The sequence below is a fragment of the Triticum aestivum genome, chromosome 6A (assembly GCF_018294505.1).
Source record: "Triticum aestivum cultivar Chinese Spring chromosome 6A, IWGSC CS RefSeq v2.1, whole genome shotgun sequence".
Lineage (NCBI taxonomy): Eukaryota > Viridiplantae > Streptophyta > Magnoliopsida > Poales > Poaceae > Triticum > Triticum aestivum.
Genome location: NC_057809.1, coordinates 180,232,142 through 180,251,633, shown reverse-complemented (window position 1 = coordinate 180,251,633; position 19,492 = coordinate 180,232,142). Strand labels below are relative to the sequence as shown.

The 19,492-nt window shown below is 40.2% G+C and overlaps 1 pseudogene; it reads right to left on the bottom strand.

The window, feature by feature from the left end:
- Window positions 1-9,167: 9,167 nt before the first annotated feature.
- LOC123129561 (protein trichome birefringence-like 20) lies at window positions 9,168-10,690 on the bottom strand (annotated as a pseudogene).
- Window positions 10,691-19,492: the final 8,802 nt, after the last annotated feature.

Below are 19,492 nucleotides of genomic sequence, written 5' to 3'. Positions count from 1 at the left end.
GTCATTCCACAGTAAATAGATGAAACCCACTAGTATGAGTAGGAGTTGTTTGAGCCCTGTTGTGCCTACTCATTCATGTTTGTTTGTCATGCCTGCTACTGCTTAGAGTTGAGTCAGGTCTGATTCATCGGGGATGAATCAGAGGTGTGTGAACATGTCCTACTATGTGTGAGCTAAGTGTGTGAACACGATTTGGTAAAAGGTATCGGTGAGAGGCCATGTAGGAGTACATGGTGGGTTGTCTCATTGAAGCCGTCCTCAGGAACTGAGTTCTGTGTTTGTGATCCATGATTCAGCTACTACCATACATTGGGCCCTGAAATATGACCCCGCTCGACTTCTTATTCACCCTTGTCCTCTGTCCAGGAGTTGCAAGTAGTTTCTGGTGCTTGTAGTATGCTGGAGGCCGTGGACAGCGCTGACCGTAGGGGTGGGCTGTGATGCGGTAGGCACGTGGCCGGGTATACCGGGCGCCCGTTTGGTGTCACGGAACCCTGTTCACATCGTTTGGGGCTGTGAGCGAAACTCCGGCCGGATCTCCTCATGGATGGAACCCGAATAGGCGATAAACCTGGACTAGAGACTTGAGTGTTTAGGTAGGTCGTGGTCTACACCCACGTCGGCTTTCGCTTGAAGTCTGCCGAGCACATGTCGTGTGCAGACGCTAAGTGGTGGAAACATGTATGAAGAAGTACACCCCTGCAGGGTTAACATCATCTATTCGAATAGCCGTGTCCGCGGTAAAGGACTTCTGGGTTGCTTATATCAGTTCATAGACAAGTGAAAGTGGATACTCTAAAATACGCAAGATAAGCGTGAGTGCTATGGTTGGCGTTCTCGCAGGGAGACGGGAGCGGATCCATAGTGGTGTATTGATATGGTGAATATGTGGACTCGTGTGCGCCACCTCAAAAGAGTTACTTGCAGTCGTAGTTCAGGATAGCCACCGAGTCAAAGCTGGCTTGCTGCAGTTAAACCCCACCATCCCCTTTGTTGATAATGATGCATATGTAGTTAGTTCTGATGTAAGTCTTGCTGGGTACATTTGTACTCACGTTGCTTAATTTATGTTTTTGCAGAGAGACTTCGGTCTCGCTAGTAGTTCCGCGTGGACTTCGACGTTTAGCTTGTTACCTCAGCTACGATCTTGTGCCCTCGGCAGGATCTGGTAGATAGTCAGGCTTCTCAGCCTTTTTCATTTATAGATGTCTGTACTCAGACATGATAGCTTCCGCTTGTGTTTTGATTTGTATGCTCTGAATGTTGGGTCATGAGACCCATGTTTGTAATATCTCGCTCCTCGGAGCCTATTGGATAAACTACTTGAGTCGTAGAGTCATTTTGTGATGCCATGTTGTATTGCACATATCGAGCATATTGTGTGTATGTTATTGAAATGCTTGGTATGTGTGGGATCTGACTATCTAGTTGTTTATCTTTAGTAGCCTCTCTTACCGGGAAATGTCTCCTAGTGTTTCCACCGAGCCATGGTAGCTTGCTACTGCTCCGAAACACTTAGGCTGGCCGGCATGTGTCCTTCTTCGTTCCTGTGTCTGTCCCTTCGGGGAAATGTCACGCGATGAATACCGGAGCCCTGTTAGCCCCCTACAGCCTGGCTCACCGGAGTCCTGCTAGCCCAGTGCTACAGCCTGGATTCACTCGCTGATGACCGACACGTTCGATGCTGGGTCACGGATGCGTGTCCCTGTAAGTTTGTGCCACTTTGGGTTTACGACTAGCCATGTCAGCCCGGGCTCCTTATCATATGGATGCTAGCGACACTGTCATATACGTGTGCCAACAGGCGCAAACGTCCCGGGTAAAGGTAAGGCGACACCCGTGGGAATACCGTGCGTGAGGCCGCAAAGTGATATGAGGTGTTACATGCTAGATCGATGTGGCATTGAGTCGGGGTCCTGACAGAGGCTTCTCTAATTACTTAATGCTTTGCCTGATCATCCTCTTAAGAAAAATGAAATACTTGATATCTTTTATAATGGACTAACCGATGCCTCCAGAGATTACCTGGATAGTTGTGCTGGTTCTGTTTTCAGGGAAAGAACACCAGATGAAGCTGAAATTCTATTGAACAATATGCTAACAAATGAAAATAATTGGACACCTCCGGAGCCAATTCCTGAGCCTATTCCAAAACCAACTTCGAAGAAGAGGGGTATTCTATTTCTCAGTCCTAAAGATATGCAAGAGGCAAAGAAATCTATGAAATAAAAAGGTATTAAAGCTGAAGATGTTAAGAATTTACCTCCTATTGAAGAAATACATGGTCTTAATTTACCGCCTGTTCAAGAAACATATAATCTTAATCCATTACCTATTGAAGAAACTCATGGTCTTGATAACCCAACACAGGTAGTAAAGGTAAATTCTCTCTATAGATATGATAACGCTGAAATCCCATTTACTAAGTTTGCTAGCCCATGCTTAGATGAGTTTGATAAATTTATGGCTAAGCAAGAAGATTTTAATGCTTATTTTGGTAGAAAATTGAAATACAATTCAAATATGCTTGAACACTTGGGTGATTATATGGCTAATGTTAAAGGTGAACTTAAACTTATTAGTAAACATGCTTCTATGGTTACCACTCAAGTAGAACAAGTACTTAAAGCTCAAAATGATTTTCTCAATGAATTGAATAGTAAGAATAATGATTATGCTGTTAGAGTGGCTACTAGAACTGGTAGAATGACTCAGGAACCTTTGTATCCTGAAGGCCATCCTAAGAGAATTGAGCAAGATTCTTAGAGAAATAATATAGATACACCTAGTTCTTCTAAAAAGAAGAAAAACAAAAATGATGGGACTTTGCATGCTTCTAGTGATCCTATTGTTGAAACACCTGAGAATCCAAATGATATTTCTATTTCTGATGCTGAAACTCAACCTGGTAATGAACCTAAAACTAGTGATAATGTTAATGATAATGTTCATAATGATGCTCAACCTAGTAATGATAATTATATAGAAATTGAACCTGTTGTTGATCTTGATAACCCACCATCAAAGAATCAACGTTATGATAAGAAAGACTTTGTTGCTAGGAAACACGGTAAATAAAGAGAGCCTTGGGTTCAGAAACCCATGCCTTTTCCTCCCAAACCATCCAAGAAAAAGGATGATGAGGATTTTGAGCGCTTTGCTGAAATGATTAGACCTATCTTTTTGGGTATGCGATTAATTGATATGCTCAAAACCAATCCTTATGCTAAGTACATGAAAGATATTATTACAAATAAAAGAAAGATACCGGAAGCTGAAATTTCCACCATGCTTGCTAATTATACTTTTAACGGTGGAATACCAAAGAAACTTGGAGATCCCGGTGTACCAACTATACCATGCTCAATTAAAATAAATTATGTTAAAACTGCTTTATGTGATCTTGGAGCCGGTGTTAGTGTTATGCCTCTCTCTTTATATCATAGACTCGATTTGAATAAGTTGACACCAACAGAAATATCTTTGCAAATGGTTGATAAATCAACTGTTATACCTGTCGGTATTTGTGAGGATGTACCTGTTGTAGTTGCAAACGTTACTATTTTAACGGAATTTGTTATTCTTGATATTCCCGAGGACGATAGTATGTCTATTATTCTTGGAAGACACTTTTTGAATACTGCAGGGGCTGTTATTGATTGCACTAAAGGCAATGTCACTTTTCATGTTAATGGTAATGAGCATACGGTACACTTACCGAGGAAACAACCCCAAGTTCATAGTATCTACTCTATTGGAAAAATTCCATCAATTATATTTGGAGGTTTTGAATTTCCTCTTCCTACTGTCAAGAAGAAATATGATATTCTTATTATTGGGGATGTGCATATCCCCGTTGAGGTAACATAGTGTTATTCGAAATTTCTCCGGTTCCATGTTATTCAGAATGAGTTCGCTAACAAGACTTGATCAACCTTGTTAGTGGATTCCTTTTGATGATCATGAGATGGATGAAACTAGAAGGCACAACCCTCTGTACCGCACTTTTACTTTCTGTTATTTATATTAAATAAAGTAAAAATAAATATTTTTCTGTCTGTTACCTGATTATCCGTGCAATATAAAAATACCTCAAAAATAAAAGTTCTCCAAATGCCCTGAAATTTAAATATGATTTTTTCTAGAATATTTGAGAATATTTGGCACAGAGAACACAGTAGGGGGGGGGTCAACCACCTGCCCACACACTCCTTCTTCCTCCCCCAAACACGAATATCCAGCTCAAGCACGAGTTCAAGCTCACTTTGCTGCCATTTTCGATCTCCTTGCTCAAAGCACCTCTCACAAAACTGCATGGGGAGATTGTTCCTTGGTATGTGACTCCTCCATTGGTCCAATTAGTTTTTGTTCTGGTGCTTTATTCATTGCAAATTTTTGCTGCTTAGGTGACCTTGTTCTTGAGCTTTCATGTCAAATTTATATGGTCAAAAGTAGTTTTAATGCATGATATAGGCCCTAGGCACTTGTAGGAGTAGTTTCTATGAATATTATTGAGTTTGGTTTACTTTTATTTTGAAGTTACTAAAAATTTCAGATTTTTTCAGAAAATGATGAGGAGACTATTGAGGGGCTCATCGAGCCAAAGCTCGAAGGAAAAGGCACCGAAGCCTAAGTATAATCTGCCTCGCACCGCGGAGGTTCGGGCGTGTGAATGGCCTTCTGATGATTTCTTGAGAGCAGCCGGTATCTATGAATATTTTCATGAAATGGCTAGGAATGCATGCCTCACCACTTTCCTCCACGACCAATGCGATCAGTATCTCTTACTCACAAATACCTTTGTGCAAAACTTTCATTTCCATTCTAGGAACTCGCCACCTACGGTGGAGTTTCATTTATATGATGAAGCATAAGGAGATGTCACTTTATGATTTTTGTCGGATTTGTTTAGTCCCTTTTGAGGGAAAGACAGAAGAACCACATCACGATGATGTGGATGGTTTTATTGATACTATCACTGTAGGGGAAACAAGGAAGGTTTTCGATGCACGAATCACTAGCATACATTTTCCTGTTTTATGTTATTTTGCATTATTTGCTAGTCGTTGCTTAATTGGTCGCGGAAACTGTGTAAACCTTAGTATCCCTGATATTATTATTCTGCTCCATGGTTTATACAGTGATAACACTTTTAGTATGGGTGGTATTATTGCCAAACGATTAAGTCTGAACCGTACCAAGTGCCCCATCTTTGGAGGCATCTATGCTTCATGCCTAGCTGCTCATTTTAACATACCTATTAGGCATTTTGAGAAGGAAGAAAAAGTGTTGCCTCGTGTTTATTTAGATTATAAAAGTATGGTGGCACATCATTTTATTGTTAAGAATAGGGGAGGAGAGCTTAGATATCAATTGTTCTTTAATAAACATCATCCTGAGACTATTACCCTGCCTGCTCCTTCTTTGTTTGATTTATCTTCAGGCACATACCTTGTTCCGTTGAAGGCTATTCACGCCTACCGGAACCCTACACCAGCCGAGGAGCCAGAGCCGGAACCACAAGTTGATCCTTCACAACCGTCTAATTACCAGTGGGATCCAGAGATGATTATACGCCAGTGGGAATCGGAGCCTTCCTCTTCTTCATCGCAGTATGACCCCAACTACTATTATGGATATCCGCCAGGCCAGCCGTGGCCATACACCAACTTAGGCCAAAAAGCCTAAGCTTGGGGGAGTACGTATTTCCCACCGACATTATATTTATGTTCACACACTCATTTCTAGATGTCAGTGCTCATACTTTTTCATTGTATCATCCATGCTAGTTTACTTTCCTTTTTATTGCTTTCTTCTTGTGTGTTTAATAAACCTTAAGAAAAACCAAAAAAAATTAGTTGTAGCTTTTAGCTAGTTTTAATTTCCATGCTTGTAGTAGTAATTAAAAATAAAACCCAAAAAGATTTCCTGTTCTTCTTTTGCTTGTTGGGAGATTTCCCGTGTAAATAGTTTTATTTATTTTCTTTTCTTTCGGGGTCGATAGGAGAAGACCATGATTAAATTGTTGAAGTGGCTCTTATATGCATTATTGTTGACCTGACAGAAGAGCCCATATTGCCTTGTCTTCTCCTGTTTATTGAATGCCCACAGATTCAAGCTTAGTCCAATGCACGTGCACTATTATTATTATTCACACTATTCGGTCATGCAAGTGAAAGGCAATTATGATGATATATGATGGACTGGCTGAGATGAGAAAAGCTGGTATGAACTTGACCTCTTTTGTTTTTGTAAATATGATTAGTTCATCGTTCCTAATTCAGCCTATTATGAATAAACATGTTTGCAAGGACAACTAGAGATCATAGTTTCTTGTGCCATGCTTGATTAGCTATGAGTTATAATGGTTTACCTTGCGTGCCAACATGCTATTGAGATAGTTATGATGTGGTATGATAGGGTGGTATCCTCCTCTGAATGATTTAAGTGACTTGACTTGGCACATGTTCACGCATGTAGTTGAAACAAAATCAACGTAGCCTTCATGATATTTATGTTCATGGTGGATTATATCCTACTCATGCTTGCATTCAGTGTTGACTAATTTTAATGCATGTTCATGACTATTGTCGCTCTCTAGCTGGTCGCTTCCCAGTCTTTTGCTAGCCTTCACCTGTACTAAGCGGGAATACTGCTTGTGCATCCAAACTCCTTAAACCCCAAAGTTATTCCACATGAGTCCACTATACCTACCTATATACGGTATCTACTTGCCGTTCCAAGTAAATTTGTATGTGCCAAACTCTAAACCTTCAAATAAATATCCTGTTTTGTATGCTTGAATAGCTCATGTATCAACTAGGGCTGTCTGTATCTTCCATGTTAGGCGGGTTATTCTCAAGAGGAGTGGACTCCGCTCCTCACTCATGAGATAGATGGCTGGTCACCGGGATGCCCAGTCCCATGCTTTATGCAAACTAAATCAAAATAATTGCAAACAAAACTCTGCCTAGGACTCTTGTTAGTTGGAGGCACTCGTTGTTTTGAGCAAGCCATCGATTGATGCTTGTTGGTGGAAGGGGGAGTATAAACTTTACCATTCTGTTTGGGAACCACCTATAATGTGTGTAGCATGGAAGATATCGCCATCTCTTGGTTGTTATGTTGACAATAAAAGTATACCGCTCAAAATATTATTAGCCTCTATTTCAAAACCAAGCTCTGGCACCTGTACAAATCCCTTCTTCCCTCTGCGAAGGGCCTATCTATTTACTTTTATGCTAAGTCATCATCCTCTTATTAAAAAGCACCAGTTAGAGAGCACCGCTGTCATTTGCATTCATTATTGTTAGTTTACATTGAGTATGACTTGACTAGATCTCTTTTACCATGAATTACAATGTCTAGTCAGTCCTTGGTCTTTAAAGGTGCTCTGCATTTATGTTTTGCGGTCTCAAAAAGGGCTAGCGAGATACCATCTTGTTATATCATATTATGATTGTTTTGAGAAAGTGTTGTCATCCGAGATTTATTATTATTGCTCGCTAGTTGATTATGCTATTGATATGAGTAAACTTGAGACCTATGCGCTATTGTTAATGTGGTTAGTTATAATCTTTGCTGAAAACTTGAATGATGGCTTTACATATTTACAACAACAAGAGCAAACAGAGTTTGTAAAAGTTTTTCTTTATCACTTTCAGTTTGTCAACTGAATTGCTTGAGGACAAGCAAAGGTTTAAGCTTGGGGGTGTTGATACGTCTCCAACATATCTACTTTTCCAAACACTTTTGCCCTTGTTTTGGACTCTAACTTGCATGATTTGAATGGAACTAACCCGGACTAACGCTGTTTTCAGCAGAATTACCATGGTGTTATTTATGTGCAGGAGCAAACGTTCTCAGAATGACCTGAAACTTCACGAAGCCACTTTTCAGAAAACAAGAAAAATACCTACAAAAGATGAAGGCCAGGGGGCCCACCACCTTGCCACGAGGGTGGGGGGCGCGCCCCCTACCTCGTGGGCCCCCTATTGCGTCTGCGACTCCAACTCCATATATTGAGTTTCGGGGAGAAAAAAATCAAAGAGAAGAAATCATCGCGTTTTACGATACGAAGCCGCCGCCAAGCCCTAAAACCTCCCGGGAGGGCTAATCTGGAGTCCGTTCGGGGCTCCGGAGAGGGGAATCCGTTGCCATTGTCATCATCAACCATCCTCCATCACCAATTTCATGATGCTCACCGTCATGCGTGAGTAATTCCATCGTAGGCTTGCTGGACGGTGATGGGTTGGATGGGATCTATCATGTAATCGAGTTAGTTTTGTTAGGGTTTGATCCCTAGTATCCACTATGTTCTGAGATTGATGTTGCTATGACTTTGCTATGCTTAATGCTTGTCACTAGGGCCCGAGTGCCATGATTTTAGATCTGAACCTATTATGTTTTTATCAATATATGAGTGTTCTTGATCCTATCTTGCAAGTCCATAGTCACTTATTATGTGTTATGATCCGTTAACCCCGAAGTGACAATAATCGGGATACTTATCGGTGATGACTGTAGTTTGAGGAGTTCATGTATTCACTATGTGTTAAGGCTTTGTTCCGGTTCTCTATTAAAAGGAGGCCTTAATATCCCTTAGTTTCCGTAAGGACCCCGCTGCCACGGGAGGGTAGGACAAAAGATGTCATGCAAGTTCTTTTCCATAAGCACGTATGACTATGTTCGGAATACATGCCTACATTATATCAATGAACTGGAGCTAGTTCTGTGTCACCCTAGGTTATGACTGTTACATGATGAACCGAATCCGGCATAATTCTCCATCACTGATCCATTGCCTACGAGCTTTCCATATATTGTTCTTTGCTTATTTACTTTCCCCTTGCTATTGCTATCATCACTACAAAATACCAAAAACATTACTTTTACTACTGTTACCTTTTGCTACCGTTACCACTACTATCATCTTACTTTGCTACTAAACACTTTGCTGCAGATATTAATTTTCCACGTGTGGTTGAATTGATAACTCAGCTGCTAATACTTGAGAGTATTCTTTGGCTCCCGTTGTGTCGAATCAATAAATTTTGGTTGAATACTTACCCTCGAAAATTGTTGCGATCCCCTATACTTGTGGGTTATATAGGCCCGTCCCGAAGCCCAGCCCGGCTCGACAGATGGCCAAGTATAGACGACATCATCTAGAACAGCAGCTCGCTCCACATGTCGATCGGCCCGGGCAAGCACCAGTGCAAGCAGTCCACCCATGAAGCTCCCCTCCACCCTCCCGCCCAGCGGGTGTCAGTACCGGCTTAGGTGCTAGTCCGATCGCAGCTCCATCGCCTCTGTGATGTCCAGTAGCCGCATCTCCACGCCGTTCCAGCTCTGCTGCGATGCTGCCTCTGTCTTCCTGAGTGTGTCAACCTACGCATGCACAACCAAAAGACAAACCATCAGACCACATCACGTCTCCGCCTGTTGCCGCGTTGAGAGAGAGAGAGAGGGGCATGTGTATGGGGTTGCATGCATGGTTTTCGTCTCCCACATGCGCGGCGCAGAACTCGGCCACCATGGCGTCGTGGGCGCGCTTGCCGCAGTGAAGCGGCCGCGTGCGGACGCAGTTGCCGCCGTTGTTCCACTCCCCGTTCGAAGTGCACGGGCATGCCCGTCCGGACCACGGCCTTGCCGTGGAACCCCTCGTGGGCCAGGGCCGTGATGGTGCCGAGCGCCATGTGGAACACGGCGCGCGCCGCACTGAAGATGGGTGTCTCAATTGCGTTGTGGGCACCGCTGGCGCCGCCGTGGTGCCCGAAGGCCCGGCTGCCCTCGTAGTACACGCATGGGCAGAAGAACCAGTAGGTGCCGGACAGGACGATGTAGTCAAAGTCGGCGATGTGCGTCGCCCACCGGGCATCCAGCGTGTCGAGGTGCACTTCCCACACTCCACAAGCCCAGGCCGGGCACCGCGTCGGAGAGGTTGACCTTGACCAGGAAGGGCGACCAGAAGAGCGAGACGTTGAGGCCGTGGCTGCCATAGTGGAAGTCTCGTCGGACGGTCCTCCCCATCACGTCGGTCTCCGTCATGGTGACGAGCTCAACCGGATCTGCCACCTACAACATGTTCAAAAGCCAGCTGCATCAGTAGGGAGATCTTTGATACGTCTCCAATGTATCTATAATTTTGATTGTTCCATGCTATTATATTATCTATTTTAGATGTTAATGGGATTTATTTTACACTTTTATATTATTTTTGGGACTACCAATTAACCAGAGGCCCAGCCCAAATTGCTGTTTTTTCCTATTTTAGTGTGTCGTAGATAAGGAATATCAAATGGAGTCCAAACGGAATGGAATCTTTGGGAATGTGATTTTTGGAACAAACGTGATCCAGAGGACTTGGAGTGGACGTCAAGCAACGAACGAGGCAGCCACGAGGTAGGGGGCGCGCCTACCCCCTGGGTGTGCCCTCCCCCCTTGTGGGCCCCTCGTGGATCAACCGACCTACTTCTTCCTCCTATATATGTTCACATACCCCGCAAACATCTAGGAGCAGCACGAAACCCTATTTCCACTGCCGCAACCTTCTATACCAAAGAGATCCCATCTTGGGGCCTTTTTCGGAGCTCCGCTGGAGGGTGCATTGATCAAGGAGGGCCTCTACATCAACTCCATGGCCCCTCCGATGACGTGTGAGTATTTTTCCTCATACCTTCAGGTCCATAGCTAGTAGCTAGATGGCTTCTTCTCTCTCTTTGGATCTCAACACAAAGTTCTCCTTGATTCTCTTGGAGATCTATTTGATGTAATCTTGTTTTGTGGTGTGTTTGTCGAGATCCAATGAATTGTGGGTTTATGATCAAGTCTATCTATGAACACTATTTGAATCTTCTATGAATTCTTTTATGTATGATTGGTTTATCTTTGCAAGTCTCTTCGAATTATCAGTTTGGTTTGGCCTACTAGATTGATCTTTCTTGCAATGGGAGAAGTGCTTAGCTTTGGGTTCAATCTTGCGGTGCTCGATCCCAGTGACAGAAAGGGAAACAACATGTATTGTATTGTTGCCATCGACGATAAAAAGATGGGGTTTACATCATATTGCATGAGTTTATCCCTCTACATCATGTCATCTTGCTTAAGGCGTTACTCTGTTCTTATGAACTTAATACTCTAGATGCATGCTGGATAGAGGTCGATGTGTGGAGTAATAGTAGTAGATGCGAGCAGGAGTCGGTCTACTTGTCACGGACATGATGCCTATATACATGATCATACCTAGATATTCTCATAATTATTCACTTTTCTATCAATTGCTCGACAGTAATTTGTTCACCCATAGTAATACTTATGCTATCTTGAGAGAAGCCACTAGTGAAACCTATGCCCCCCGGGTCTATTTTCCATAATACAAGTTTCCAATCTATTTTATTTTGCAATCTTTACTTTCAATCTATATCATAAAAACACAAAAAATATTTATCTTATTATTATCATCTCTATCAGATCTCACTCTTGCAAGTGGCCGTGAAGGGATTGACAACCCCTTTATCGCGTTGGTTGCGAGGTTCTTATTTGTTTGTGTAGGTATGAGGTGACTCGCGCGTGGTCTCCTACTGGATTGATACCTTGGTTCTCAAAAACCGAGGGAAATACTTACACTGCTTTACTGCATCACCCTTTCCTCTTCAAGGGAAAACCAACGCAGTGCTCAAGAGGTAGCAAGAAGGATTTCTGGCGCCTTTGCCGGGGAGATCTACGCCAAGTCAAGACATACCAGGTACCCATCACAACTCTTATCCTTTGCATTACATTATTTGCCATTTGCCTCTCGTTTTCCTCTCCCCCACTTCACCCTTGCTGTTTTATTTGCCCTCTTTTTCCGTTCGCCTCTTTTTCGCTTACCTCTTGTTGCTTGTTGCCCTTATGGCTTTACCAAAAGGAGTTGATCCTCACCTTAGAAGGTTGGAAGAAATCTAAAACAACGTTAGAAGTTTTATGTCCTTGCAGTTTGAGCATAATAATTTCTTTAGAAACAAGCTTAAAGAACAAAAAAGTTTTATCAGTTTCATGAGTAAAGATCTTGACGATATGTCTAAGGAATTTTATGGTTTAAAATATCAGCTTGCTCATCTTGAAAAATTAATTGTTGAAATCTCGGATAAGCAGGCCACCTTAGTTAATAAGATGGCCGCTAAACAGGAAAGTTTTTATGAGAATAAAGATGAAGATATAAAAGTGATTGATGTGTCCCCTATTAAATCCTTGTTTTTCAATATGAATCTTGATAATGATGGGACTGGAGATGAGTCAACTTTAGTTAGAAGGGGTCCCAATAATTCGGAGTTTTTAGATCTTGATGCAAAAATTGATAAAAGAGGGATAGGAGAGGTCGAAACTTTAGATAGCAACGAACCCACTATCTTGGATTTCAAGGAATTTAATTATGATAACTTCTCTTTGATAGATTGTATTTACTTGTTGCAATCCGTGCTAAATTCTCCTCATGCTTATAGTCAAAATAAAGCTTTTACTAAACATGTCGTTGATGCTTTGATGCAATCTTATGAAGAAAGACATGAGTTGGAAGTTCCTATCCCTAGAAAACTTTATGATGAGTGGGAACCTACTATTAAAATAAAAAATTAAAGATCATGAATGCTATGCTTTGTGTGATTTGGGTGCTAGTGTTTCCACGATCCCAAAAACTTTGTGTGATTTGCTAGGTTTCCGTGAATTTGATGATTGTTCTTTAAACTTACACCTTGCAGATTCCACCATTAAGAAACCTATGGGAGAATTAATGATTTTATTATTGTTGCAAATAGGAATTATGTGCCCGGAGATTTCATTGTTCTTGATATAGATTGAAATCCTTCATGTCCTATTATTCTTGGTAGACCTTTCCTTAGAACGATTGGTGCAATTATTGATATGAAGGAAGGGAATATTGAATTCTAATTTCCATTAAGTAAAGGCATGTAACACTTCCCTAGAAAGAAAATTAAATTACCATATGAATCTATTATGAGAGCCACTTATGGATTGCCTACCAAAGATGGCAATACCTAGATCTATCCTTGCTTTTATGCCTAGCTAGGGGCGTTAAACGATAGCGCTTGTTGGGAGGCAAACCAATTTTAATTTTATTCCTTGCTTTTTGTTCCTGTTTAGTAATAAATAATTTATATAGCCTATGTTTTGGTTGTGTTTTTTTTGTTTAATTAGTGTTTGTGCCAAGTAGAACCGTTGGGAAGACTTGGGGAAAGTCTTTTTGATCTTGCTGTAAAAAAACAGAAAATTTAGTGCTCACAAGAATTGCTGCCATTTTTTACTGGAGAGTGCTATTTAGTTAATTATTTTTGAAGATGATTAATATATAAATTCCTCACGTCCAGCAATTTATTTTAGAATTTTGGGGGTTCCAGAAGTATTGGAAACCTACAGATTACTACAGACTGTTCTGTTTTTGACAGATTCTGTTTTTCGCGTGTTGTTTGCTTATTTTGATGAACCTATGGCTAGTAATAGAGTTTATGAACCATAGAAAAGCAGTAGGTTTAACACCAATATAAATAAAGAATGAGTTAATTACATTACCTTGAAGTGGTGGTTTTTTTTTCTTTTACTAACGGAGCTCACGAAGATTTTCTTTTAAGTTTTGTGTTGTGAAGTTTTCAAGTTTTGGGTAAAGATTTGATGGATTATGGAACAAGGAGTGGCAAGAGCCTAATCTTGGGGATGCCCAAGGCACCTCAAGGTAAAATCCAAGGACACCAAAAAGCGTAAGCTTGGGGATGCCCCGGAAGGTATCCCCTCTTTTGTCTTCGTCCATCGATAACTTTACTTGGAGCTTTATTTTTATTCGCCACATGATATGTGTTTTGCTTGGAGCGTCCTGTATGATTTGAGTCTTTGATTTTTAGTTTACCACAATCATCCTTGCTGTGCACACCTTTTGGGAGAGACACACATGAATTGGAATTTATTAGAATACTCTATGTGCTTCACTTATATCTTCTGAGTTGTATAGTTTTTGCTCTAGTGCTTCGCTTATATCTTTTAGAGCACGACAGTGGTTCTATTTTATAGAAATAATTGATCTCTCATGCTTCACTTATATCATTTTGAGAGTACTTTAGAACAGCATGGTAATTCACTTTGGTTATAAATTTTAAATGCTAAGAGAAGTTGGATGCTTGATAGATGGTTTTGAGATATAAAGGTGGTAATATTAGAGGTGTGCTAGTTGAGTAATTGTGAAATTGATGAATACTTGTGTTGAAGTTGGCAAGTCCCGTAGCATGAACGTATGGTAAACGTTATGTGACAAATTTGAAGCATGGGGTGTTCTTTGATTGCTTTCCTTATGAGTGGCGGTCGGGGACGAGCGATGGTCTTTTCCTACCAATCTATCCCCCTAGGAGCATGCACGCATTGCTTGGTTTTGATGACTTGTAGATTTTTGCAATAAGTATGTGAGTTCTTTTATGACTAATGTTGAGTCCATGGATTATACGCACTCTCACCCTTCCATCATTGCTAGCCTCTTCGGTACCGTGCATTGCCCTTTCTCACCTTGAGAGTTGGTGGAAACTTCGCCGGTGCATCCAAACCCTGTGATATGATACTCTCTATCACACATAAGCCTCCTTATATCTTCCTCAAAACATCCACCATACCTACCTATTATGGCATTTCCATAGCCATTCTGAGATATATTGCCATGCAACTTTCCACCGTTCTGTTTATTATGACATGCATCATCATTGTCACATTGCTTTGCATGATCATATAGCTGACATCGTATTTGTGGCAAAGCCACCGTTCATAATTTTTTCATACATGTCACTCATGATTCATCGCAATCCCGGTACACCGTCGGAGGCATTCACATAGAGTCATATTTTGTTCTAAGTATCGAGTTGTAATTCTTGAGTTGTAAGAAAATAAAAGTGTGATGATCATCATTATTAGAGCATTGTCCCAGTGAGGAAAGGATGATGGAGACTATGATTCCCCCACAAGTCGGGATGAGACTCTAGACGAAAAAATAAGATAAAATAGGCCAAAAAAGAAAGAAAGAAGGCCCAAATAAAAAAAGAGAGAAAACATATAAATGAGAGAAAAAGAGAGAAGGGACAATGTTACTATCCTTTTTCCACACTTGTGCTTCAAAGTAGCACCATGATCTTCATGATAGAGAGTCTCTTATTTTGTCACTTTCATATACTAGTGGGAATTTTTCATTATAGAACTTGGCTTGTATATTCCAATGATGGGCTTCCTCAAATGCCCTAGGTCTTCGTGAGCAAGCAAGTTGGATGCACACCCACTTAGTTTCTTTGATGAGCTTTCATATATTTATAGCTCTAGGGCATCCGTTGCATGGTAATCCCTACTCCTTGCATTGATATCAATTGCTGGGCATCTCCATAGCCCATTGATTAGCTGCATCAATGTGAGACTTTCTCCCTTTTGTCTTCTCACATAACCTCAATCATCATATTCTATTCCACCCATAGTGCTATGTCCATGGCTCGCGCTCATATATTGCGTGAAAGTTGAAAGAGTTTGAAAAGGCTAAGTATGAAACAATTGCTTGGCTTGTCATCGGGGTTGTGCATGATGAGAGCATTTTCTGTGACGAAAATGAAGCATGGCCAAACTATGTGACTTTGTAAGGATAAGTTTTCTTTGGCTATGGTATTTTGATAAGACATAATTGCTTGATTAAAATACTTGGAGTATTACTATTTTTATGTCAACAATAAACTTTTATCTTGAATCTTTCAGAGCTGAAAATTCATGCCACAATAGAGAAAAATACATTGAAGAATATTCTAGAAAGCATTCCACATCAAAAATTCTATTTTTATCATTTACCTACTCGAGGATGAGCAGGAATTAAGCTTGTGGATGCTTGATACGTCTCCAACGTATCTATAATTTTTGATTGTTCCATGCTATTATATTATCTATTTTATATGTTAATGGGATTTATTTTACACTTTTATATTAGTTTTGGGACTAACCTATTAACCGGAGGCCCAACCCAAATTGCTATTTTTTTGCCTATTTCAGTGTTTCGTAGAAAAGGAATATCAAACAGAGTCCAAACGGAATGAAACCTCCGGAAACGTGATTTTTGGAACAAACGTGATCCAGAGGACTTGGAGTGGACGTCAAGAAACGAACGAGGCGGCCACGAGGTAGGGGGGCGCACCTACCCCCTTGGGCGCACCCTCCCCCCTCGTGGCTCAACCAACCTACTTCTTCCTCCTATATATGTTCACATAACCCGCAAACATCCAGGAGCACCACAAAACCCTATTTCCACCGCCGCAACCTTCTATACCCAAGCGATCCCATCCTGGGGCCTTTTCCGGAGCTCCACCGGAGGGGGCATTGATCATGGAGGGCATCTACATCAACTCCATGGCCCCTCCGATGATGTGTGAGTATTTTACCTCAGACCTTCGGGTCCATAGCTAGTAGCTAGGTGGCTTCTTCTCTCTCTTTGGATCTCAATACAAAGTTCTCCTCGATTCTCTTTAAGATCTATTCGATGTAATCTTCTTTTGTGGTGTGTTTGTCGAGATCCGATGAATTGTGGGTTTATGATCAAGTCTATCTATGAACAATATTTGAATCTTCTCTGAATTATTTTATGTATGATTGGTTTATCTTTGCAAGTCTCTTCGAATTATCAGTTTGGTTTGGCCTACTAGATTGATCTTTATTGCAATGGGAGAAGTGCTTAGCTTTGGGTTCAATCTTGCGGTGCTCGATCCCAGTGACAGAAAGGGAAACAACACGTATTGTATTGTTGCCATCGAGGATAAAAAGATGGGGTTTACATCATATTGCATGAGTTTATCCCTCTACATCATGTCATCTTGCTTAAGGCGTTACTATGTTCTTATGAACTTAATACTCTAGATGCATGCTGGATAGCGGTCGATGTGTGGAGTAATAGTAGTAGATGCAGGCAGGAGTCGGTCTACTTGTCACGGACGTGATGCCTATATACATGATCATACCTAGATATTCTCATAATTATTTGCTTTTCTATCAATTGCTCGACAGTAATTTGTTCACCCACCGTAATACTTATGCTATCTTGAGAGAAGCCACTAGTGAAACCTATTGCCCCTGGGTCTATTTTCCATCATACAAGTTTCCAAACTATTTTATTTTGCAATCTTTACTTTCAATCTATATCATAAAAATACAAAAAATATTTATCTTATTATTACCATCTCTATCAGATCTCACTCTTGCAAGTGGCTGTGAAGGGATTGACAACCCCTTTATTGCGTTGGTTGCGAGGTTCTTATTTGTTTGTGTAGGTACGAGGTGACTCACGCGTGGTATCCTACTGGATTGATACCTTGGTTCTAAAAAACCGAGGGAAATACTTACGCTGCTTTACTGCATCACTCTTTCCTCTTCAAGGGAAACCAACGTAGTGCTCAAGAGGTAGCAATCTTCCTGGAGAAGGGGTTGCTCTTGTGGGGCTTCATGGTCTAGGGATGTACGTCATAGAGATCAGGAGCTCAGGACGCTAGCTACTCGCTCTCTTTCTTATGTAACAGACATCTCTCTCTCTATATATATATATATATTTCTATCTCTATATCTCTATCTCTATTTTGCATAAGTTATCATAATTTTCATTTACTATCATTAGTATCAACATGTTTCTAAATAGTTTTTACTCAGTCCATGATGCTAGATTCAACACGAGATCAAAAGTTATGTGTGAAGGCAACCATTTAGATGTTGGCAACTTTGTTTGATAGCTCGCCTGAAATAGACAACAACATCTCAGCATGCAACATAGCAAGTAAGGTCTTTTGTCCATTGTTTGTCATGGTTTATTGTTGTTTCTAATAGCTACCACTTGTAGATTTATCTTTCATATGCATTCATCAGACGATACATCTTGTACCTCATCAACAAAGAGGCATGTCGTGTATCTATTCTGGACCCTATTTATATATCATAGTCGTCGGAGCTAAAAATTCTGGGGCATCTAGAGAAATTAAAAAGTTTTGCGAGGGAATTCAAAGAAACACTTGAAATAAAGCAACCATGATGAAATTCCGATATATCAAGATAGCAACGTTTATTTCTGTGTGGTATTCCAACGAGTATAGACGGGTAGTAAATTCCATATACAAACATTTATTTTTATTATCACTTTATTTAATATAATAAAAAATTGTAAATTGCAGGGATATGTGTGGTTATTTTCTTTTTAATTTTTTGATCTCATGGAACGGTAATGAACTGGTGAAGCCGGTTCGCGTAGTGAGTATTGTCCGTTACACATGTTTTAAGACCTACCACGTGACATATTCGTGCTAACTACATATATTGCTTTTGTTGGATGGGTATGAGTTGAGGAAATAGTTTTTATTATACTCGCTCAAACATTGTGCGAATGAAGCTAAAGATAACTTTTTTGATTTTGTGCGAGAATTTCCTAAGCGCATCAAGTAGATCTTAGTAATTTGTAAAAGATTTTTAATTAGATCATCGCTTTATATGTATATATTGTCAATTTGCCTTTTTGTTATCAATTTACATTACAAGTGAAGTGGACATCAATTATTATGCAATTGTGACTGTGTTATATTGTCTCTACATGTCAAATTTAACATGCATTATCTTTATATAATTTCAGCAAAATATTTCAGAAGCTCGTAGAAACGCATGGGCATTCTACTAGTACCTACTAATGAAGGGATTAGTGCTTCTGCCCGGATGACAAATTTAACATGCATTATCTTTATATCATGGGAATTCTACTAATACCTACTAATAAAGGGATCAGTTTTGTTTTCAATCTGATGAACTTTTTTGTCAAAATTTTGAACTTCTTCAGAATTGATGATTTTTTTCATAATCGATGAACTTCATCCAAAATTGAAGAATTTTTAAAATTTTGTGATTTTTTTGAAATTGATGACTTCTTTCAAATTCATGACTTTTTTTCAAAACCTATGAACTTTTTCCAATTTTGTGAACTTTTTTCAAAATTATTGATTTTTTCAAAAGCGATGAACTTTTCTTCAAAATAAATGAACTTAGCTTATGGAATTCATCGATCATATGCCTCTAAAAAGAATCTATTAATTAGGTTAATCAAGTCTTATTAACGAACTATTTCCAAGCAACATAAAACCAAAGAACTTTTGTAAAGCACTAAGTTACCTCAACTTGGATAGGCATGGTTGCAATCATTATAGTTTGATATTTCTTTTCGGGAACCGGAAGAGAAAATTCAAAGCCTCTAATAGTAATAGCCATAATATTTTCAATAGAATCGAGGATATTTCCTTTAGTTGGCTTTCCCGAAAAATAAATCGTATGCTCACTGCCATAACATGAAAAAGAACCTTGCTTTTATTACAATTAATAACGACCCTTACAATATTAAGAAAAGGTCTTCCAAGGATAATCGACATATTATCGTCCTCGGACATATCAAGTATAACAAAGCCCGTTAAGATAATAA